Genomic DNA, 23895 nt, shown 5'->3' on the forward strand with positions numbered 1-23895 from the left:
TTCCTCGCCTCTCTGCCCTCCTCCTCCTCCGGGCAAGCAGCAACTCGCCTCAGATAACCTGACACGGACCCGCCGCCGTGGCTACCTTACCGTAAATACCCCAGCCCAGGCAGCAGCAAGAAGAAGCTGGCAGCGGCGGCAGGTTAGGGGTTAGGGGCGCAAATTACTTGCCTTGCCCCGGGTGCTGACAACCCACGCTACGCCGCTGCTGGTAGCCAAATTTGCTCTGGCAGCTATGTAGCTCCGTTTCAGCTATGTTAATGCTTTCTAATTATAAAACTATGCTGTAAAAATTTTATGCTGTAAACGTTTAGAGGTTATGTGGTGTAATTTCAGAGGAAAGCTTTGCTCTTCCTCTCTGTTGTTCATTGTAAAGGTCTTTACACAATAATTTGATTGATTGATTGTTGAATTTGTTTTGTGATCAATCAATCAAATGGAAACCAGATAACTGAGAATTATGTATTGGATTCAACCCCTCAAAGTTGCCTATTATGTTCTATGACTTTCTACCAACGACCATGTTGTATTCCACCATCCCTTTAGAGTGAAATGGGAATGGAATATCCAGTGATGGACCAACTCCAGACTTGCCATTGTGACTAGGTGGATAATTTGGTTTTTGTTTTGTGTGACACTTTTTGCATGGTTTCTGGAAAGTGCAATAGCACTGCTAGACCTGGGTCACTCTGGAGGAAGATGTTATTGCGCTATGGAAGGAATAGCCTGGGAAACATTTGCACCAATGTCTTGTGCAACTGGGCATTGCCACTACATGTAATAATAATCCTCCCATCCTGTGCATCCTCTCCAGCAGATAGCTGGTAAGCTCTCATTAGAGTGACACAGTTTGGCCAAAGTAGAAGACAGCTGCATGCCACACATGCCTCCAAATGATGAAGAGATTCCAGGCACTTGTAAAGCAACATGATATTCCCGCCCCCCTCATGGGCTGCCAACAAAGCAAGAAAGCTATGGCCATTATCTTACAAAGGAACTTGTCGGACAAGTTCAGCAATGCGTGGTCTGACAGAGTAGGACAACACCACCTGAAGATGAAGCATTTCCATAACTTTTTTCTTTCTTTTTGCATTGTACTTGCATGCAAACAGCAAAAATTACACCAAAACAAGTATGATTAAGTACTTTTTTTTTCCACAGCAGGCAGCTCTTTTTGGTCCTGAACTCTGAACAATGACAACATTTCCCCCCATTATTTAAACCCCACCCATCTGACTTGCCCCAGACACTCTGGACAGATTCCAACATACATATAAAAAAACATGATAAAACATTTATTATTATTTTTTAACTTTCCTATCCAGGACTGCCTTCAGATGTATTCTAGAGTTACATCTCCTTGGCTCAGGGGGTCCAATAACTCCATACCCTCCAACGTTTCTCAAATGATAATAGGAACGCCCTAAGAAAAAGCGGGACATTCTGGGATCAAATCAGGATGGCTTTTGTAAATCTAGAACAGTCCCTGGAAAACAGGGCACTTGGGGGGGGGGTGTCTGTGGCAACAGGGCCACCGAAGAGGCGAGAGACTGGGCAAGTGTCTGCTGGATATATTTCCCACTGGACCGCAGGGCAGCCCTGAAGCTGGAAAACAGTGTTTTGTTTAACCGTCCGCCACGAGAGACCTAAACAAGCGCGGCGCCCTTGCCGCCCTTTCCTCGGCTCCCCTTCCCGCCCAACCCGGCCCGAGGAGCGGAGTCCGGGCTTCTGGCAGCAGCAGCAGCCGCCGCCGCCGCTTCCCTCAGGTGGGCGCTCGCTCCGCCTCCCGCCCTCCACCTGTCCTGCCTGCTGCTGCGGCCGGGAGGAGGAGAGGAAGGGCCGGTCCCCCAGCGTCACGTGCGGGCGTGTGTACGGCGGCGGCGGCTGGGAGTCAGTGACTCACTGCTTCCTGCGGCCAATCCCACGGGCGGGTTCCGAGGCCGGCCCGGAGGGCGGGCGCAAGGCTGGGCCGCGCCACGCGGGGCGGCACACTGGCAGCCGCTTCCTTTTTCTAGCGCACTCGCTCGTCGGCTGCTGCTGCTGCTGCGGGCGCGAAAGGGAGCTCGGCTCGCTGAAGAGGGTAAGTAAGGCTCTCGTCGCTCCGCGCCTCCCCTCTCCCGCGCGCTTACCCCGGGGAGGAAAGGCCTGTTGAACTCGGGGAGGAGACGGCGCTGGAAACGGCGCGCTCTCCGCCCCGGACCCTCCACTTCCTCGCCAGCGACTTAGGCTCGGAGAGGATGGAGCCGAGGAAGGGACTCTCTGGTGGGGACCGAGGGGTCTTTGAGCGGGGAAAGAGGGCAGTGGAGAAGGAGCGTCCGCTCCCTTAGCGCACCAGCAGTAAGAAGTGAGGTGCGGAGATTTCACTCTGGGACACGGCGGGGAAGGGCTGCTGGGGCTGGTCGTCGTCGTCGTCATAATAGAAAGAGTCATAACAATAGAGGTCAGAGTAGGGCATCCTCCTCTCCAGTGGCGTAGCGTGGGGGGTGCAGGGGGGGCCGGCCGCACCGGGTGCAACATCTGGGGGTTAGGGTTAGGGGGCGCAAATCCACGGGTTAGGGGGCGCAAATCCATGGGTTAGGGGGCGCAAATTACTTGCCTTGCCCCGGGTGCTGACAACCCACGCTACGCCACTGCTCCTCTCACCGTTGCAGTTCCACTGATAACCTTCTTCTAAACCCCCTCAAAAACAAAACACCCAACAGAAACCTTGCGTGGTTCGCTGTGGGGAGTTTCTGGTCCGGCTCATCCTGATCTAATGGTTCTTCCTTCTTTTGAACTAAAGCGATGGCTTGGCTGGTGGAGGACTTGATGTGTTGTGACAGATCGGGGTTGTTTGTGTGTGTGGGGGGGGGGAGCTCTTTTGGGCAGGGCGGGGGACGGCGCGATGCCCTCACCCATCCAGGCTATTTGCATGCGAAGCGCACGCTCCCCCCCCCTCCGAAGAGCAGCTCCGGCTCCCCCTGGGCATAACCCGAGCGCCCTGGGTGGGTGGGCTTTCCTTGGGATCCCTTGAACCGCGGGCACTTTTTCCAGTGGTCCTTGTTGCCGGCGCGGACACGTGGGAAGCGCTGCTCTGGTCGGATTAAGGAGGCAGCGGCTCGAGGCCCAAGGGAAGGGAAGCCAAGGTGTTTCCCGGCCTGACCTACAAAACGGAAGCGGCCTCGGAGCTCGCCCTGCCTGTCTTATTCGCTGGCTTGTGATTTTGCCCGGCCCGGGGGCGGCGAAAAATAGGGATACCGGCGCGGTTTGTTTGCCGGTGGAGCCCTGCTGGGCTCTCGAGCCTCTGTTGAACTTGCAAATCGCGAGCGCTCTCCTCCACCTCTGCGCCGCCTTCCTTCCTGCAAGTGGTGTCCGTGGATGCGCTTGGCCCTTCGGGAGGAGTCCCAGTGCTTTTAGGAGGCTGTGTGCCTCCATCCGTAGTTGGCACCTGAGACACGACTGCAGTCTTCCCTTCCAGGCTGTTGCAATGGGCTGGCATGAGTCGCAACTTGTAAGAACAAGTTAGCACCGAGGATGGAAAACAGGCGATGGGACATCATTTTTCTGCGTTGAGCAAGTGATGGCAATCTGCTGGGAATTGGGTGGTTCTCAGCTGGGTGTCTCCACACCCCTGAAGGGTGTAGGAAGGGGTTTATTCACGCTTGGATAATGCAACTGGAATGGGGTGACTGGATTAAGCATAATTTGCCTTTTGCAAAACGCACTTCGCTCCGAGACCTCTCTCCTGTGTGCCTGTCTTTGTGGCGGCTGCTGGAGAAATCCACCTACTACCAAGGGTTAAGTTTCGGCTCCTTCCCAAGACTCCACCCACTGTGATTAAAAGAGCCTGAAAGCCCGTGAAGACTGGCAGAAACTCTTAACTATTTGATATTAACTGATATGGCCTGACACACCGAATTGGCAGAGAGGGAACACTCATTAAGGAGAGGAGCTTGGGAAAAATTCCACGCTTGCATTTGTCAAACAGTATTTGCAGAAAAAACACATTTGGCCAGCTCTGAACCCAGCCCAGTCCCCAGAAGTATGAATGAATTACTTGCAGCAATATTATTCTTGCAGCAATAGGAATAATAAAACAGTTTGCTAAGTCCTGTTTCTCCAGCTGCTGTTTTTCTTTCCATCCTTTATTTCAACTTTCCTGCGGTAAAATATGGTGCAAGCCATTTTCAAAATCCAACCAGTGTGTTTCTTAAGTTATTTCCTCCCCAGTCCTTTTTTCTAGTTTTACATTTAGATTATCTGATCTCCCTCTGCCTCCAAAAACTTTGCATTCCAGTGGTCTGTGGAGTTGTAAAAGCTGGGTTGACATTTCTTTTTTTTTAAATAATATTTATTAACATTTTAAAGACTGCAAAAGAAAGACAAAGAATTAAACAAAACAATACAATACAAAACAAAAACACCACACAACACCAACCCCCAAACATTAAATTAACAAAACCAAACAAACACAATTTAAAACACATCTAATAAGTTCAATATTTTAACTTTCATTTACTTGTTTCAACGACCTCCTCACACCTCCCTTTTTGTATTCCACTTTAATTAACTGTTTCAGCAATTCCTTTCCATCTTCCTCTGTTTTCTGTCCTGTATTTTATCTTAACATATTCTAACCTTATTTTTTCCCTTTAATATATAATTGTCTTAACATATTTTAACTTTATTTTCCCTTTAATACCCTAATAATCTATTTGTACTTAATTCCTTGTAACATTTCTACTAAAGCCATATAGCTCCTTTCCAACATTTTTCTAACACTCATTAATTTTACAATATTTTTATAAATAGTCTTTAAACTTTTTCCAATCTTCTTCCACCGACTCTTCTCCCTGGTCCCGGATTCTGCCAGTCATATCCGCCAATTCCCTATAGTCCATCAACCTGGTGATCATCTGTCCGATGCTCTTAATTCTTTTCCAAGTCCCTTCTGCGAGTCTTCTTCATATTTATACATGAACAGTGGTGCCTCGCAAGACGAAAAGAATCCGTTCCGCGAGTCTCTTCGTCTTGCGGTTTTTTCGTCTTGTGAAGCAAGCCCATTAGCGGCTTAGCGGATTAGCGCTCTTAGCGGATCAGCTGATAAGCGGCTTAGTGGATCAGCTGTTTAGCGGCTTAGCGGATCAGCTGATAAGCGGCTTAGCGGATCAGCTGATAAGTGGCTTAGCGGCTTAGCGAATCAGCTGATAAGCGGCTTAGCTGCTTAGAAAAAGGGGGGGAGGAAAAAAAACCCGCAGGAACTCGCAAGACATTTTCATCTCGTGAAGCAAGCCCATAGGAAATTCGTTTTGCGAAGCACCTCCAAAACGGAAAACCCTTTCGTCTAGTGGGTTTTCCGTCTTGCAAGGCATTCGTCTTGCGGGGCACCACTGAACTTTACTTTGTCTTCCACTGATCTTATTTTCATTTTCCTTCCTTTGAGGCTAAAGTGTAGATCTCGGGGAAACTCCCACCTAAAGATGATTTTATTCCTTCTCGACAGGGCAACCAAATCTCCGTAGTTAAATCTAAGATCCGAAAGGTATTTCAGGACGTCTTTCAAAATTTCCACTCTTGACTGTTGTTCTTCTAAGTTCCTCTGGTATTTCCAACAGTCTCTTATTTTGTTCTTCTCTTTTTTCCCTCCTCTTCCAAGTCCGAGAGCCCTCACAGTTTTAATCTCTTCTTGACCCAAGTCCCAGTCCCAAAAGTCATCAAATTCCTGTGTAAGGAAATCTATCAAGCTTTCCTTCTCCAGTTCAGGTAGGGCTCTTATCCTCGAAATCTGATTTTCTTTAAATTCAATCATAGCAGGCATCAACTTTTGGTCATCAAATTGCATCTGTAAGGCTGGGACTCTCTCTCTCTCCAATTGTGTTACTTTAGGTTCAACGGCAATAACTTTCTCCCTAGCCTTCTCCGCAGTTTGCCATGTCAAAGTAGATTCCTGTGTCAGTTTCTGAATAGTTTCTATATTGGTGTTCACTTTTTGTCCCAAATTGTCAATTTTGGTAGTTACCACATCCACCTTTTTGTGAAGCTGTTCCAGTGAGTCACTTATCTTACATAATACAACCACTAAGGCCTCTTCTGTCAACATTCTTAACCGATTCAAGGTCCCCAGAATCTCACAGGTTTTTATCTTGCAGCTGGAAATTCCCCCAGCTCAACTCTTGTGACAGTTTCAAAAGCTTCCTCTAGAGGGAAACAGTTCCTCTAGAGGGAAACAGTTTCTATTTGTATTAGTCCTTTTAAACTCAAATCAATAAAGTTAGTTTCAATTTTCTGTTACTTTTACTCCTTTTTAAATGCAGACGGAGACCATGGAAACAATGTATTCCTCTTATTTAACTAACTGTCAGTGAACGTTCTAATCACGGTCAGTCCTGTTGGCAGCCCATTTCCAGGATCGGAGCGGTGGTATATTAACTCTGTTCGCTCTCTCCTGCAGGTATACTCAGTCCAAAACTTTTCCCCCTCTTCTCCTGCCACCAAGGGGGGTTTAGTATTTTTTACTGATGGAAATTTAGTCCTTTCCGAGACTTCAGCTTGCATCCTCATTGCTTCAATCTATTTACAAAAGGGGAAGGTGGACTTCCTGTTTTAGACATCCCCGTTTCGGCACCAAATTAAGACGTTTAAAAATCCAATTCTCCGCTCTACTCACGGGTAGTTGCTTTAAGATCAAATTGTCCACAGGAAAAAGTCAGCGCTCTCCGGCAACAGCTATGCAACTTCACTCCGTGGAAGAAGCAGTCAATTCAAAGCACCGCGCTGCTCACCCCACGTCGTTCCGGATCCCCGAAACTGGATTTCCCCGCGAGTAGGGGAGGCGCAAAAGGTGCCAGCCGAATCCCACGTTCACAAGCTTCGCCCGCCTGTGATTTCTAGTGGGTCTCCGCCTTCGCCGTGGCGGCCAGACCCGGATTCCTACGAAGCAAATTCCTCCCGATCAGAGGAATTCCACCATTACCAGAGGCGCTAACCCGGAGGTCCAGCTGGGTTCACATTTCTGATCAGCCATGAAATTTACTGGCCTCAGGCTGGTCTCTCGCCCTGCAAAATAGGAAAAGCAACAAAAGTGATCAGTCTCATGGAGGTGCTGTTGGGATACACTTGATTATGCTGTAGGTCTAGGTGCCCAAGGTGCATTTTTACAAAGTGCACACCAGCAGTCTTAGATTTGCCACAGGGAATTGCAGTTAATTCAGGCTCTATAATAATTCCAGTACCATACAAGGGTTCTTCACGTGTCTGCTGCATTCACAACTTAAAAATGCATATATGACAAATATGCATGACAAGGCCCTAAACGGCATGTAGGATTCAAAGGTCTAAATGGATTATTCTGGCAATCAGTCTGGCTAATTGCTACATTTAGGATTGGGGAGGTGTTTTCCTTCCACAGGGCAACCTAATTTGAGAAAGATGCTAGGTAATTACTGTTGCCTGTAGCATGTGCTTGACTTGTTCATGGTACTTGACGTGCTCTGTTAGGCACCTTTTGTATGGCCAGCATCGTATTGGCGTTGTGTGTGTCAATCTGGGAGGTGGCTGGTATGTCATTGAGGTGGATAGGTGGACCAGATGGATACAGTATCTCTTATAATGCTCCTATTAAACTCACTGATTGAGGAAGGGAGGAAGCAGGTTAAACCATGGGTTTCACAACCATATCTTATTGCCACAGGGCTGGAAATGATACATTATTTGGCATGCTTATATTGGCAACTATTAGCTACTGTTTCCCCCATTTGTTTTATGCTTTCAGTGTGACAGGCATATGTTCAGAAGGTTTAGTTCAACTTTCCACGGATAGGCAAAAACTGACCTGTTGAACTTCTGCCTCTTACTGCTGTCAAATGCATGGCCTCTGCTATCTCCCCTCACCTCCCACAAGTCCTCTAACCATCTCAGCCCTGAACCCTTCACCTTGGAAGATAGGGTTATCTTGTTCTCTCTCTCTTTATGCTTCTTGCCATGCCTGTGATGTATAGGTTTTATTTAAAAAAACAGAAACAGCTCTCATGGTTTGCCAATGTCTTTAAGAGAAGGGCTGTGCAACATTGGCTGGGTACTAAGTATTTGTATAGACATGACCTTGTGTATTAAGGGATGTAGATGGTTTGGAATATTTACCAAAATTTATTTCAGATGATTTATGAAAGACCTTGCATGTATACAGCTCTGGGATGGAATGCTTCCTGAAATAGTTTTCCTTGTAACCTCCCTGTTGGATCGCTGCAGTGGGGCTATCCCTTGAAGATTGCTTAGAACAGGCATCCCCAACCTGCAGCCCTCCAGATGTTTTGGCCTACAACTCTCATAATTCTAGCTAACAGGACCAGTGGTCAGGGATGATGGGAATTGTAGTCCAAAACATCTGGAGGGCTGAAGGTTGGGGATGCCTGGCTTAGAAGCTTCACTTAGTACAGGATATTGCTGCCAGGATTTAGACTGTGACCTGGTTCGGCCATATCATGCCAATTCTAAAGCAATAAAACACACAGGATTTAAATATGCATTTCAAGTAATGTACTATTTGTTTATTATTGAAGTATTTATAAATGACATTTTCATTAAAAATATTACAAAGTACAATGCTGTCATAAAAGCAAGAATGTCAGACATCAGGAAAAGCTGGTTAGCAAAGAATCTCAGGTTTAAAAGGCCTGCCTGAATTACACAGTTTTTGACCTTCAGAGATGCCTGCATACATCACCTTTATTTACAACATGGAATAAAGGTGGTATAGAAATGTAAAAGGATTAGTTCAATTCATTTATTAGCTAGCCCATTCAAGTAATTCACGTTGACACTGAGCCTAGGGAAAGAACATTTTGCTGCCTGGTCTAGTCCTGTTTTTTGTGTGGGTGTAAATGAGGAGTCTGGATGTGTGGTTTTAAGGAGAAGTGGAAGCTAGCAGGTGCATTTGAGTCTATTCTTGCATTGACAGCAATTGTTTGTGTGCAAGCAGTATTTAGATTTAGTACTCTTTAGTTGGCTGCCCACTTGGGAATTAGTCCTACTGAAATAAGTAGAGCTTACGTCTGAGCAAATGTGCCTAGGTCCAGACTGTTACCTGGTGTGAAAACTGAGATCTTGGAATGAATGTTTTTAACTACCTTATAGGGTGCGGCAGAGCATTGTCTTTGGTGCTATTTAATGAAGCCACTGAGAGTGGTCATTAGGAGTTTTGGGACAAGTTACCATCACTACGCTAATGACACTGAGTTCTTTTCTTCCATAACAACTGAACCAGGAGAGGCCATGCAGGCTCTGCACCAATGCCTGGATGCAGTGGTGAGCAATATTAAAAACTCAGATACATCAGCTAGGTGCCAAATGGCTCCTTAAATCAATGCTACAGTCACCAAAGCAGAATGTCTAGTTGCCATTTGGGGGCCAGACGGCTCAAATGTTATATTTTTCAACATGACTTTTTGGTTCTTGAAATTCATTCTGATTGCGCAGATAAAATATCACAGACAGAATTCTACAGGATGTGTTGTTAGTGTATGAAAACAGGCAAGAACCAAGGATCCCCAGGCATGCAGATGGTGGAGACATCAGGCGCCATCCTGGTGCCCGGGCATCTTCACTTTGTCGCAAGAAGCCAATAGCCACGTAGTCCCCATTTCTGAAAAAATGGTCACTTCGCTATGCTGAATGGAGTCACACTCCCCACTAAAGGAGCAGCTTTGCAGGCTGGATCCAGCTTTGTCAATGGAAGCTCAGGTAGCCTCAGTGACTAGAAGCTGCAACTGGTACCATAGCTCAGACTTTTGCTGGACTGCGAAAACTTGACTGCAGTTGTTCTTGCATTGGTTACTTTAGCATCAGATTACTGCAATGTGCTCTGTGTAGGGGTTCCCTTGTACTTGATCTGGAAGCTGCAGTTCATGCAGACTGCACGTGAGAGCCATCAATTAGCATCTGTCAGCTTATAACACCTTTTCATGCGTTTCTCAATTTGCTACAGGGCCAAGTGCAAGGTGTTATTATCAGCATATAAAACCTTTAACAGTTTGGAAACAGTTTTCTTGTAATATCGCCTTACCCCATATATGCCCACTCAGCTGCTTTGATCTCCAGAACTTACGGTGCTTCAGAGATGCCACAAAATACCTGCTCCAGACTTGTAGGAAATTGATCTTTTCATGTGGCAGCACTTAAATTTTGGAACTCCCTCACCATTGACATCAGGCAGACATGTTCTCGCTGTTTTTGGCAACTCCTTAAAATGATTTTTTGGCTAGCCTCCCCCGACATGTAGAATGTTGGTTTCCAACTTATTGAGGGTTTGTTTGTTTGTTTTTTAAAAATTATGATAATATTTATTAAGTTTTCATTTTTCAACCAAACATTTATATCTTTTCTTCACCTATAATTTGACTCTTTCGAGCCTCTAACTCCCCTCCATCCCCCAAACCGTCTTTCTATCTTCTTTACATAATTTCCTCGCATTTCCAATTCCCCCTATCTACCTACTTTCATTCCTTAAAATTCCTTCTCATTGTAGATAAGTTTCTATTTCTAAACTGCAAAAACCTTTAAATCAGTACTGTTAGTGTTGTCAGAGATTTACAATGTTCTTTCAAATATAAAATAAATTTACTCCGGTCTTTTTCAAACAGTTGGTCTCGCTGGTCATGGATTTTCCCGGACAGTTTTGCCAGTTCTGTGTATTCAATCATCTTAGTTTCCCATTCTTCTACTGTTGGAATTTCTTGCTGCTTCCATTTCTGGGCTAAAATAATCTTTGCCACCGTTGTGGCATAAAGAAATATATTACACTCCTTCTTAGAGATTTCATCACCTAATATGCCCAACAAAAAAGGTTCTGGTTTGTTCTGAAAAGTGTTCTTAAATATTTTCTTAAGCTCATTATATATCATATCCCAATAAATTTTTACCTTAGGACAAGTCCACCACATATGGTAGAAATTCCCTTCTTTTTCTTTACATTTCCAACATAGATTGTCACTTGTACTATACATTTTGGCTAATTTTGTTGGTGTCAAGTACCATCTATACATCATTTTCATTATGTTTTCCTTTAAAGCAGTACAAGCAGTAAATTTTATTCCTTTCTTCCATAAACTTTCCCAGTCCTCTAGTTGTATATTATACCCAAAATCTTTTGCCCATTTTATCATAACACACTTGACTTGCTCATCTTTGGTATGCCATTCTAACAGTAGATTATACATCTTTGATTTAAAAATTTATTATGAAGCGTCTTGTTTCTGTTGGTTGAAAGAGTGGGTTTTATTATAAAATACTGATTTATTGGATTTCGAAGGTTTCGACAACAGATTTGGTTGGCACGTCTGACAAAGTAAAGGCACACAGAAGCTTCCTAAATCATATCATAAGGAAATTAGATGAGGTTTGGAAGAGATAATAGAAATTTGCTGGAATAATAACTCCAACTTCAGGATGTTTTTAAGGAAAATGTTAAAAATAACGGCAACCAAGTAGCATAATTTTTTTGTGAAATAGACTACCTGTTCATTAGCCCAGAGCACCATATAAGCCAATTCAGGGGCAGGCCAAGTTTTGGCCTAAAGAATCTTTCTTTTTGTTTGTTTTTACTGTACCTCAGAGAGTCACCAGCTGGAACCAGGTGCATAATGGTGGCTCAGGTAAGAGGGGCCAACAGGCTTTTATTATTAAGGAATGGGATGCCTCTGAGCATTTGATCATTGCAGAAATTTGTTTTTAGAAGCGGAACTGACCTCACAGTCCTACCACAAAAAATGTCTGTCCTGGTATCCCACTCACACCAGCTTTCTGAAGTTTGGAAGGGGTAGAGTTTCTTGTTAGGGTGATCAGGTGTAAAAGAGGACGGTGCTCCTGTGCCTTTAATGGCTGTATGAAAGAGAAATTTTTAGCAGAAAAATATCCAGAAGTATTAAAAGGTGCAGGAGTCCTATCCTCATCTGCCTCTGCCAACCCTACTATTTGTTGCTGCTGCTTTGATTAAACAGTTGACAGTCAGAATTGTTGCTGGCCCACTGTCAATTTAGTCAAGTTAATAGGATGCTTTTAAGCAGAGGTTGGATGGCCATTAGTCATGGATGCTTCAGTTGGGATCCCTGCATGGCAGGGGGTTGGACTAGATGACCCTTGGGACTCACTTCCTGCTATACAGTTCTTTGATTCTACGACTATATACTACATATAGAAAAAAAAATCTGATTATATAAATATTAAATACAGCAGGTAACTAGCAGATAAAATCATCAAAAAGAAGGGGGGGGATCAAATGATAAAGCAGTATAATCCAGTGATCAACAATTGGAAAATGCCTAAACAAAATTGGGTTTTCAGTAAGGGTTAAAAATATTCTACAGACAGATGGAGCCTCCTGGATGGGTAAGTATTCCAGAGAACAGGCACATTGCACTGAGAGGTGTGCATGTTTGTTATGAGAATGAAGGTAATCCATTACCTCACCTGGTCCTAAGTTCTAATCCAGGGGTCAGCAAACTTTTTCAGCAGGGGGGCTGGTCCACTGTCCCTCAGACCTTGTGGGGGGCCAGACTATATTTTGAAAAAATATATATGAACGAATTCCTATGTTCCACAAATAACCCATAGATGCATTTTAAATAAAAGGACACATTCTACTCATGTAAAAACACACTGGTTCCCAGACCGTCCGCGGGCTGGATTTAGGAGGCGATTGGGCCGGATCCAGCCCCTGGGCCTTAGTTTGCCTACCCATGTTCTACTCAGATCTCCAATACATCCCATTCTGCTTTCTGTTTATACTCCTAATCTAGCACCATGATAGCATTTTCAGCTGGAATAGCTTCCTTCCGACTTGTTCTGGATCCAGCTTTGGAAAAAAGGTACACTGGCTACCGGTTTGTACATGGTGTTTCCATATGTCAACCGACACCTGTTAGATCACTCAAAGGCTCAGCCTCTGAAGCAGCACTGTATGTGCAGTGTTTAAAAAGCGGCTCATTCTGTTACTTAATTGAGTCACATCTGCAATACTTGCTGCTTGATTGCATCGTATATTTACTAGATGCTATCCTCGTGGTGCCTGTCATGATGCATTTCTTAGATCAATTCATTGATCTCTCTGTAATGTTAGGACTAGAAGTGCATGGATTATGTCATCTGAAATGTGGTGTTTGTATTTGGCAAGGTTTTCAGGCACTTACTTGCATTATGTCATTCTGAGATCCAGTGGTGGAGCCAAGAGTGTCTAGTCCATGGCAACTTCAAGGTGCTTAGCTATGAACTATGAATTCCAGACACATTCAGAAGGCTTACTAAGAGAAATTGAAACTGTTTGGCCACTACGCTGTTTCTAGTACTGTTTGCAGAACAGAACAAAAGCAGCTGCAGTATGAATGAATATGATGTCTTTGCTCATGCAAGTTCAAAGTTTAAAATATTGACCTTCAAAGCCAAACATATGGGTGGGGCAAGGGAAGATGCACACTTGTAAATGGCTAGGCCTTAGAGGACTGGGCCCAGTCTAACGATGTGCCCAGAGAGGCTGTGTACATAACTTTCAGCAAACTGCTTAAAAGTTTAAGCAGAAGGTGCTTGCTTAGTGATATTTGCCCCTCTCTTTGAAATCTAAATTGATAATACAGAGGTGAGAATTGTGGCCATCTGGAGGGCATCAAATTGGCTGTCCTTGCATTAAAAAGTAATCTGTACCAAAGTGAAAAATGTCTGTCTACTGTTCACATATTTAGAGAAGTCTGCTCTAGTATTGAAACTGTTCGTTTTATTTGACCACTGCAAATGAACATCATGGCCTTTTGCAGTTTGTTTTATTTCAGTCATATAATTACCATATTTTATTACTTCAAACCATGCAATTTGCGGCACCACATATGATGCCCTAAGTTAGCAGTTGCTGTGATGCCTGTTGTTTTCTTAATTTGTCCTTCCCTGGCCGGTACAGTGTAGAACCAACTACCACCGGGACACTACTGCTAATTTCCTTCTGCCAATTCCTTTGTGCTCTGAACTAAGCCTTTTCTCATTCCTTGTTCATATGCATGGCAGCAAGGGTCTTTCTGCATGTCATGATACAAATTTTCAGAGCACTCCTTTGAGATCTGTGGCTTGAAGCTTAGTCACCAATCCTGAAGAAATCCCATTCAGACTGTTCTTAACTCTGACATTAGGAAAGTTGATTCTGCTTATATAATTGTTTCACTGCAACTCAAAATGTGCAACCAAGTAGCATTTTATACATAGGCAGACACATCCCTGTATCTATTTTTATGGTAGCCTTTCAAAGTCACTTGAATTGCCCTTTCCTTCTATTTTTTGTTCTGCTCTAAAATAATGCCTTTCTCAGAGTGTCATATATTAAAATGGATTTGCTGTATGTGGGTCATTCCACACAGCCAGCTTCTTCTGCAATCTCTTCTACTTTTTTTTTTAGCAAAGTCTGGAAGCCTCAGGGTTTAAATGACCCCCACCTCACATTTCTTTAATACAGCTTCTTGGAAATCCCTTTTAACCCTCCAAATCAGGCATAGGCAAACTGAACCCTCCATATGTTTGGGGACTACAACTCCCACCCTCCCTAGCTAACAGGACCAGTGGTCAGGGATGATGGGAGTTGTAGTCCCAAAACATCTGGAGGGCCGAGTTTGCCTATGCCTGCTCCAAATTCAGAAATTCACCATGCCCATCCCAAAAAAGTATTTAAGAGGTGGCAGTAATTGACTAGTTTGTGGGTTCCTTCTGCTCTTTTTCTTGTGAAATGTCCTGAAGCAGAATCCCAAAAGAGCTTGTGGTTTAAAAACTTGCATGTGCTGAAGCTTGTGGGTTTGATGAGCACATCAGCATATCAGCGCAGGCTTCCTATCTACTGTATGTGAGTAGCAAACATTTAGCAGGGCCTAATGCTTTAATCTCTTATACTTCTCCTGTTGTTGGCATCCGTCTGTCTCAAGAGGCAATGGAGTGCACCTCCAGGGATGAAATCAAACTGCTGCATTAGCAGCACCCAAGTGACCTGCCTGTAACAGTGCGCACAGAGGTCCTGGAATGGCCAGACAACAAGACCCCCCTCTTGGCCTCGCTGACCTGGTCCAAAGGAAAGCATAGCAATATATTTAGCACCAGCTTGGCTGCAGGAGTTGCAGGAATGGGGCGTATGAGGCACCATCCAACCGTCTTAGCGACTCCACTCCCGATTTGTGTGGGCCTTAATCCATAGCTTTCTCCCGAAGACATCCCACAAGGCAGCAGATGACCCAGTATAAAGTAAATCATGTGCCTATAGCAGCTGGTTTGGACACAACTTTTATCTATGCAAAAAAGGGCCTATATTGGGGTATACAGAGAAGGTGTTTTCTTTCTATACCTATAGAAACGCTGTGTGTGTTGATGTTTGGGTTTGGCCTCTGCTACTGTATATCTGACATTCATGAACACCTCTGAAATCATGTCTCAATTTCTCAGCTATTCAGTCACCTGGGAAAAATCATATTCCTAGAAGCCAAAATATGTATTTTTTTTGCCAATTGCATCTGCAACTGAGAACAAATGTTAATTATAACTAACAATAGACTTTGTGTACTGACATAGATCCCAGCCTCAGTATCCCGTAGGCATTTTCTGACATTTGCAGGTCAGATTAGTCTTTTCAGGAGGTCACAAGCTTTAGATACTAAATAGATTATAAATATTTGGTGGAGGGATGCAGAGCCAGAGCCACACTCATTCAGTGCACTCTTAGCATTCACATGGGCTACTTCAAATCAAGTTGGCATGTAGGCCAACAAGTTGGCATACACACTGCATATGTTGAAACTGAGTAGGAAACTTCTCTTTCCCTACCCTGGCAAACTGTTGTTGACATTACTATATTTATTCATTTTACAATGCAAATGACATCTTGGAGAGAGTTGCTTCTCTCTACATTCTTTTGCTTGATGGTTGGTAAACAGAGGTTGGCAAATAGAAACTGTGAATTCCACCCATTGATGGTAGTGTCCATTATCAGTAAATGTTAGTGGGGAAGCAGATAATGGGGTTCTATTGAGCAGTCACCTATTGCTGGAAGAAAACTAGTTTTGTTTGAGAAGATTTGTGAAGCTCCTCTGGATATACAGTCAACTTGACTCACATAGAAGAGGTCGCTCATCACTAGTGCTGTTTTTGACATATAAAACCATAAATGGCTCAGGACCCCAATACCTTAAGGACCACCTCTCCCCATATGAACCAACCCAAACCCTGCAATCATCGTCTGAGGCCCTTCTCCATGTGTCTCATCCACATGGAGGTCCCGTGGCAATGGCTCTCACTTTGTGGAATGCTCTCTGCAGGGAGGCTTACCTGATGCCCCCATTACATATCTTAGGTGCCAGGCAAGAACATATTTCTTTAACCAGGCCTTTGGGTGATTGACATTCTGTGTCCTTTTAAATGTGTTTGTGGGATGGGGGTTATTGGTTTATTTTTGTTCTTGTTTTTATTATTTATTTTGTGTTTTCATCTTGTGTTTTTCTGTTGTGATCCACTCTGCGATCTTTGGATGAAAGGTGGTATACAAATTTAATAAATGAAAATAAAAGCCTCTTTCTGGGCAGACTGACACTGGTTTACTCAAATGGCAGCTGCGCTATAAAGTGAGAAAAAATGTTTCCAAGGTTGAAGCCAGTTCAGAGGCTAAAGCTTGTATACCTTAAGCACATTTTTGCCCACGGTGAAAAGAGCCAGCGTGTCCTACTTTTTGTTTTTTATTAATAGAGGTTGCTTTAATTAGCAAATGTAGGTATACAAGATGGGATAGAGAAAGGGTTCGTTTTAGCCAGAAATTAAGACTTTTCTGTGGCTGTCTTTCTTTCTTTGTGTTTATGAGAGTTATTTAATCCCCACGGCCATCTCTCTCAAATTGGCTAGTGAAACAGGTGTCAAACTGGCAGCCTTTCTAGCTTTTGTGCAGGTCTGGATAGGTAGGTAAGGGCAGGAATCCATAAGCCTGAGATGTATGTTTTGTGCTTTATTGAAAAGCCTTTTCTTTTTAAAAACACAACAACCACAAAACCATCTTTTCATTTTTATGCTGGGCATTGCTTCTGCTATGTTGGTCCTCAAGCCCGGGGAAAAAGAGAGGTTACTTTATTAACCCCTTAATAAGTAGTATTATGTTCATGGTAGTGTGTAATGTGTAGGTCTCACTGTCATAAAAACCATACTCCGAGGTCCAACACCTCCTTGAAGTATGAGCTGCTTTTCTAGGAGTCAAGATAAGAGCAAATAATTGTATTGTTCATGCTGTTTTAGGGCATGCTGCATGCTGCATGTTGCTGGGTGATGGGATTGGTTTTTAAAACACTTGTGTGCAAGTAGTTTAACTTTATAGCAGTTGTCCTCATGCATTCCCCCACTACCTAAACTCGTTGAGTAACTCTCTGTTAGAAACCTGGACTAAAGACCCGAGCTATAGTACACAATGTAAAGAGAATAACTTAAAGCTCCTCTTTTATTTACAAAGAAATTTATGTTCCTAGAACCTCAGTTTATGCAGTAGCTACTCTAACTGTCTTGGCACATAAGTATGGATATTCTTTTAAGGAAGAACCCTGGGTGCATTACGCTGCTTTTGTCTAGGCATTTCTTTTGGGTGTATTCATGAGCACAGCTGTTTTGGTGTCCTAAATATGCCTCATTTTAGGCATGTAAGAAAGCTTTTGATAACTTTGCCAATGACACTTCATTGTGCTGCTTGATAAGATGCCATTTGAAACTCTGGCATTCAGTAGTGGAAAGTGCTGGCGGTAATGGTATGTGTGGTGGCATCTAGCAGTGGATCTTAGTCTCTGCAACCAATAAAGACAAAGGGGCATTTCGGCTTCAGAGTCTGACCACCTGTCATAAATAGTGCTGAAGGGGTTGTGGTTCATCATCTCCTTAGTGGTCTAGCTTTTACTTCATTCTACATTTTCTAGAAAAATGCCTCCCAACATTAAATAAAAAATGTAATCAAGAGGCTGGCGGGGGTGGGCAGGAGAGGTCATCTGTTGCCTGACTACCTACATCCACAGAAGGTGAAACAGGAACAGAACAGGAACAGCTTGTCCTTTTCTTTGTGGAGAGATGGTTGAGATGGAAGCAGCAAAACAGTTGCCCATTAATACCTTTGCAATTGTGTGACTTGCTTTGTGAGCAGCTCACATCTCTGGAGAGGGGTGGTGGTCTTTGTCAGAGAAGAGGGTAACAGTGTGTGTTACTAAGCAGCATGTAAGTCTTCACCACAGACACACATTCCCATCTCTTCCTCTTAAAACTCTTCCACAGTCCCATGACCAAGACGGGATGAGAAGAGGGATTTGTCTGACTTCTGCGGCCTCCAGAAAGGAAATGAATGGATTTTGGATTAAAGGGGAAATGAATTAGAAGGGGACCTGGTGACTCTGTTTTCAAAAGCATTTAAATAGGTGGGAGGCACTGGAATGGTAATTCAGAGTTCACTTCTTGCACCAGAATGTTGCCTCTGTAGAAGGGTGTATCTGGTCACGGTGTTCCATTCAAAGCTTTTTCTAGCCAGGTAGAGTCCAAGGAATAAAGGAAGGTACTGTACTCTAGATGCCAACCTCTGATGAGCGTCCTTGGCAGCTAACGCTTTGAAGATTTCATCTTTGAACATGGTGCTTTCCTTTAGCTATCATAGCCAATATTGCAGCAGATTAGAGGCCTCTTGGGTGGCTGGAGCCAAAAGAAAGAGTCATGAAAATAATGGGAAGTGTGGGAGGGACATTTAGCATCTTGACTTTCTGGAAGCACTGGCTTCCTTTGGCATCAGTTGCAACATGAACCAGTATGTTCACAATAGGCTCAAGTTGACTTTCATCTCTATGATACAGATAGTTGTAGTTTGCAGAAACTGTCCAGCATTTTTTGTGTTGTATTCCAGTTAGCCCACTTTTTAAAAAGTCAAAGAGAACCCTTGTTTTGAGAGCTATTCAGAGGGGTAACTATTAAAAAGAAAAAAATCTATGTACTAAATTCAATAGGGCTTGAATCCTAGGTAAGTGTGCATAGCAGTGCAGTCAAAGTTGGTTGTCTTAACTTCCAGTGCAGTGAGAACATCATTGTAATGGGGAGAGGGGAGTGATTCAGTGTATTCTCCTTTTTATAGACCATTTTAGCTAGCAATGGCTGTGTTTGATCTTTGGGTGTTTTCATGTGTTTAAAACAGAGCATGAACTTGAAAAATCAACATTGGTAGAACACTCTGAATACATCTTAAAATATATTTCTAAGTAGATGGAGGTATATAATTAAGGCCAGCTTGGAAACTTCCAAATTGGTAACTTCCCATGGAAGCAATTAATTTTAAACTCCTTCCTAGTTGTGTGCATATATAAAACCTTTTATATATTTTCCATTTATGTAAATAAAAAGTAGGATGAAGAATGGCAAATGCATTTTGTGTGGGCTTTTTGAGAATATTTTTCTCCCTCCCTCCCTCTCCCCCTCTCCTGAACAATTACCATCCATTATATTAAATATATTGCACCTTCCCTCCTAAGTAATGTGATGGAGCTTTACTTTGATAACCCTCCCCAGATGTCATTAGCTGATTTTGAGTGGTGTTCTATTCCCATTGCGTGCTCTTGCTCTTTACTGCATGCTATTAAAGCAACTGAGCACCAACAGTTTCTGCTTCCCTTCCTTCACCTCCACTTGGCCAGAAATGCCCAATGCCTCATTAGTTTTCATCAGGAATTTGGATGGTTTGAGATCCCTCCAACAACTGAAAGTCTTCTGCTCCCTATGAAAACTCCGCCCTTTCCCCCTTGCTGCCCTGTAGGCCCATCTGCCTCCCACAATATCCCGTGTAATCCTGTATTAGCACTGATGTCTCAGGTGCTGCAGCCCTATTAGTATAATGTAAATCAAACTCAATGCATGGTTGACATGACTATTCTTGGTAGTGTATAGTTCCCTAGTGAATTTCCAGCATAGGGTTGTTTTACTGCATCTTCACCTTTGTGTGCATGGGGGGAGGGAATGCTAATCTTTTTACAGAAATACTTTGATCCATTTTCACTAGCTGATTTACAGCTGAAAATTCCCTGAATAGTTTAGGCAGTCACACCTCATCCCATGTGTGGCTCTGGATTCCTTAGTATTCAAAGCAAATACCTCATTAAGCCTGGGCTCCCTCTTAGAGACAAATCTGCAGTTTCGCTCCTATCCCTAGTCACTTTTTGCACCTCTCGAATTGGATTTTCCCTACTTCAGTTCTTAAAATGTGACCTTTATTAAAGAATCTATTGAGATCCTAACACTCAGCCTGTCTATGCACCTACAGTGGTACCTCGGGTTACAGACGCTTCAGGTTACAGACTCCACTAACCCAGAAATAGTACCTTGGGTTAAGAACTTTGCTTCAGGATGAGAACAGAAATCGTGCGGCAGTGGTGCGGCAGCAGTGGGAGGCCCCATTAGCTAAGGTGGTACCTCAGGTTAAGAACGGACCTCTGGAACGAATTAAGTTCTTAACCTGAGGTACCACTGCACTTCTATCCAAAAGTCCATAGAAAGTTTCCTTCAGCTTACCTGAACTCTCTCCCCCCCCCCCCCAGTTTCATATCTCTTTTGCTCATCCTTTCCTGAAGCCCTGCTAGATGGTCCATTTGCTTCCTGTCACCTTTCCATCAGCTGCCCTTTTTCTCAGCTTCTGTTCCACACCTCTTGGTTCCCCTTTCTTTTATGTTTACTACATGACATTCTTCACCTGCCTCCCCTTTTTCCCATTGGTTTATAGCCCCACCAATATTCCACAACGGACATATTCATCCCAAGTTCTTTGAATGTTCTGAACATTTTGTGCTATCCCAGATGACTGCCGAGAGGAAGAGTCTTTCTGCCAGTTTCTCTTCCATTATGCAATAAATGCTGCCTTAGATTCCTATTTTGAATTTGTCTCAATCAGCATTCAATATTAACCAGGTGCATTTTACACCTGGCTATTGGCCACTTGTGAACAAATTAAGCTGCCCAGGCAGCAGGATAGCTCCTGATGTTTCTACCATATGGCGATGCATGGCTGGGATTATTGGATCTAACCTGTTTTCACACACTAACAGCACATCTTGTAGAATTCTATTTGTGACATTTTATCTGCACAAGCAGAATGAATTTCAGGAACCAAAAAGTCTTATTGAAAAATACGACTTTCGAGCCCCAAAATGGTAACTATACATTATGTTTTAGCGACTGTAACCCTGGTTTAAGGAGTTATTCAGTAGTTACATTCTTGTTCTTGTTCTTTTCTTCTCGCTACCTCTTTTGCCAGATGCCTGGTATTGCATGAAGACATAGTCTTGAGTTCATCATTGGTACAGTACCTTTATAGTACCTTCTGGTATTTAAGTATGTTGTGGTGTAGCATTTAAATGGCATGTATTTAAAGGGGGTGGCTGCTACGTAGACAACAAGCAGCGACCAGTTCCTAGGGCTTTACTACCACCAACTCGAATGCATAGATTATTTTGACTGTCAGGGTGTTTGTCCATGTGATACTAGCTTGAGGCACGGCCATCTTTGTTAGCATGAATTTCAGAACAAGTACTAATTTGTTTCCAGTGTATCTGGTTTATAGTACCGTACATATGTTTAGGATACCAAAACTATCTTTTTAAAGGAACTTTGTGGAGAGACCAGGCATACATTCCATAAAATTGAAAAATACTGCAGCACTTGGAAAGGGGGCACCAATTAAATGGGTTTTCCACAATCTTTGAAAAGGGTGTTTAAAACAATGAGAGGCTGATTCTGTTTCTTTTGCTGACACAGTTTCAAAGTTTGCTTGCTTTTCCCCCTGGGAAAGTGTTCAATTCCTTACATGCTTGAATGTTGCTAGGCAATTGCCTCTTTCATTTTGCTTTGGCTACCATTTGCTTTTCAGAAATTGGCATTGCTCATTTTTGCCATTAACTGTGTGACTAAAGCCAAGGGGGAGATGGTGGATGCAAATGGAGAAACTGCCTGTTCTTCTGGCACTAAAATGAAAATAGGAAAAGTAGATTTTGTTTTCGGGAGTTAGCTGTAGTGTGCCTGTATTTCTTCCACCCATGGGCATGTAAGGTAGCTGAGCTTGCTTTTAAAAACACATAGAAAATAGAAAGCGTTAAACGCCTACTAACTCTTAAGTATTCCCTGCATGGTAAGATATTCCTGCCTGGTTTACGGGTCTGATATTCCTATTCTCTCACCAGCAACTTTTGTTCACTGGAGTGACACTTCTTTACAAATCAGTTGTACAGCCAATTTATTGCTGTTTAGCTGCCAAAGAAAGACAACTTCTGTTCAAAAGTTGCACTGAGGCTAAACTTCAAACTCAACATTTAAGAATTTTGTTAGCTAGAAATTAGGAATGCTACCTGGGGCTGCTGATGGTGTTTGTAGCCTAGAACACTGGAGGGCACCAAGTTGGTGAAGGCTGCCATACAGGCCTGCTTCAGAGTAGACTTGTATAGGATTGCATACTATTTTTTTCTATCATTTAGGTTAATCAGCTAAACCTTTCAGTTTACTAAAAGCTGCTCTGGTCAAGTCAGGTAGCAGTTTTGTAACTTGTACCTGTGTAGCCAGTGTGGGGTCCTCTACATGATGTTGGATTAAAATTTTCTTCTGTTCTGCTGGCATGACCAATTGTGGGAGCTGATTTGAGTTGCAGTTCAGTGACATCTGGGTGGCAGCAGGTTGTCTTCCTCTTGTGTGTGCTTTCTGAGCATATGAGCAATATTGAGAGGATATTGCCCTCTCCATTTGGTGTGAATTTGGCCCAGAGGGAGTGGGGAAGGAAAAGAGCAGCTGCAATACTGTCAAGAAGGTGGATCTAATCAAGGGGGGGGGGTAATATCTAAATAATACATCTTTCTCATGGGCCCCCAAATACGAAGCCAACCCAGTCTACATAAAACAAGGTATCTTGTTTTGCTTTTTACTAATATGCATATTTTATAAGTAAAAACCATATGCTTGATTTAAGGTTTTATTTAGTTGGGGGCCAGCCATTCTAAAAATACATAATAACCCACCCATCACAAAGACTCAGGGCAGGTAAAAAACCAACACCCTGTTTCACCCAGTAACACTGAATAAAGCCAATTGAAATTTTCCTAGCATGTTCCGAGACTCAAACGCCAGCCCCAAAGATAAGCCTTACAACACTTCTTTAAATTAGCAAGGCTTAGGACTGCAATAGAGGGCGTTTCATAGCTGGGAAGAGCTAAGTATCACAGAGATGGTATCACTAAAGCCAGAAGAGAAGTAATAACGAATAGGGATAAGATGGAATCATTGCCTTTGAATACTCATTAATTAGTTTTTATTGTGCTGTCTGTCTCTGGTCAGGTAGGGTTTTAAACAAACAGGTACAGGTTTCCATTCTGTTCACTCCCAAGAGACAACAATCATATTTTGTTGTTGGGTAATGCAGGTTTTTGATATCACTTAACCAGTAGTCCTGTTTATTTGGATTTTTTGTATTTTTAAAACTTTATATCCTGTGTTTTCTTACTGAATGCAAAAATATAGACTACAATAATAATAAAAAATTAAAACAAACACCACAGCAACGAAGTGCATAAAGGGGCCAAAGAAATAAAGAGAAAATTCAAAATGTCCTTGTCCCTAGTAGAAGAGCAGGTCTTCATTGGATGGATCTTAAGTTTTGCAGAACTCATATGAGAGAAGGTATACACTAAAATAATTGGGACTAAAGTTGTTCATGGCTTTAAAGTTAAGGAGCACTTTGAATAGGGCTCAACGCAGATTATATGTCTTCTCAATCTAAATACACCATTCCAAGGTGGTGCTGGTCCTGATGGAGGGTGAAATGAGAGTTAAGGATGTCCGTATGTCTCTCTCTTCTCCACCCTGTCCCAGGACCATCTGTGA

At 43.2% G+C, this 23895-nt stretch overlaps 1 protein-coding gene across 1 annotated transcript in view; it reads left to right on the top strand.

Annotated features, from left to right (window-relative positions):
- The first annotated feature begins 1934 nt into the window (after positions 1-1934).
- ELOVL7 (ELOVL fatty acid elongase 7) overlaps positions 1935-23895 on the top strand; it is a 42080-nt gene continuing 20119 nt past the window's right edge. Inside the window, exon 1 of the mRNA XM_081880791.1 lies at positions 1935-2080. The gene's annotated coding sequence lies outside the window, so the exon portion shown is untranslated. The remainder of the gene's footprint in view (positions 2081-23895) is intronic.

The sequence above is a fragment of the Podarcis erhardii genome, assembly GCF_964252035.2.
Source record: "Podarcis erhardii genome assembly, chromosome: 11".
NCBI classification, from domain to species: domain Eukaryota; kingdom Metazoa; phylum Chordata; class Lepidosauria; order Squamata; family Lacertidae; genus Podarcis; species Podarcis erhardii.